Genomic DNA, 1,233 nt, shown 5'->3' on the forward strand with positions numbered 1-1,233 from the left:
AATTCTTTTATTTCCCATTTGTTTTCTAACATGTGTTTGATATGTTTGCTGATTCTTTAATATAGTTTAATCCACTTATTAGACTGTAGTCTATAAATTTCTATGCAGACAATGGTATCATCTGTATATAAGAACAGTTATACTTCTTCCTTTACATTTGTTTACTAATTCCAACATCGCATAGTATCTGGGTACCTTCTTCACTTTCCAGCTTTTCTGCAAAACCAAATTCAATCTGCTAATTCTTCCAGTCAATAGGAATAAGTTTTAATCAGCTTTCTGTTCAAATTTAACCTACCTTACATAAGTTAAACTGGATGGTACCCTCAGGGAGAGGAGGACCCACACAGAGAAAAGTAAATTTTATCCAATGTAGTTTCCTTTCTCAAAGGGTATAATGGCATGCTTGCTTCGGCAGCACATATACAAAATTGGAATGATACAGAAAAGATTAGCATGGTCCCTGTACAAAAACAACACACAAATTTGTGAAGGGTTTCATCTTTTTAATAGATATGCAAAAAATAAAGAGAAAGGAATCCAAGTATATCACTAAAGAAAGCCAACAAACTGTGACAGAAGAGAGCAAGAGAATAAAGGAACAGAGAAAAACTACCAAAACAACCATAAAACAAATAACAAAATAGCAAAAAACACATACATATCAATAACTACTTTGAAGGTAAATGGAATAAATGCTCTAATCAAAAGACATGGGGTGAAGAAATGGATTAAACAAACAAACAAACAAACAAACAAGACCCATCTGTAAGCTGCCTACAAGAGAGGCATTTCAGACCTAAAGACATATGCAGATTGAAAGTGAAGGGATGGAGAAGCATTTATCACGCAAATGGATGCAAAAAGCAAGCTGGAGTAGCAATACTTGTATCAGAGAAAATAGACTTTAAAACAAAGACCGTAACAAGAAACAAAGGAGGACACTATATAATCGTTCAGGGGACAACCCAACAAGAAAATATAACAATTATAAGTATTACTGCACCCAGTATGGGAACACCCAAATACTTGGAAGCAGTTAATAACCAATATAAAGGAACCAATTGATAGTAATACAATAAAAGTGTGAGAATTTAACATTCCACTTACATCAATGGGTACATTATCTTAACAGAAAATCAGTAAGGAAATAGACACTTTGAGTGACACATAGGACCAGATGTATTTAACAGATATACTCGGAACAGTCCATCCTAAAACAGAAGAGTACGT

General features: G+C 33.7%; 1 non-coding gene across 1 annotated transcript; it reads left to right on the top strand.

Annotated features, from left to right (window-relative positions):
- The first annotated feature begins 402 nt into the window (after positions 1-402).
- LOC123791588 (U6 spliceosomal RNA) lies at positions 403-508 on the top strand. Its single transcript, XR_006779450.2, has one exon. It is a non-coding gene; the product is annotated as a U6 spliceosomal RNA (small nuclear RNA).
- Positions 509-1,233: the final 725 nt, after the last annotated feature.

The sequence above is a fragment of the Ursus americanus genome, chromosome 5, assembly GCF_024610735.1.
Source record: "Ursus americanus isolate L20-20 chromosome 5, mUrsAme1.1.p, whole genome shotgun sequence".
Classification (NCBI taxonomy): Eukaryota; Metazoa; Chordata; class Mammalia; order Carnivora; family Ursidae; genus Ursus; species Ursus americanus.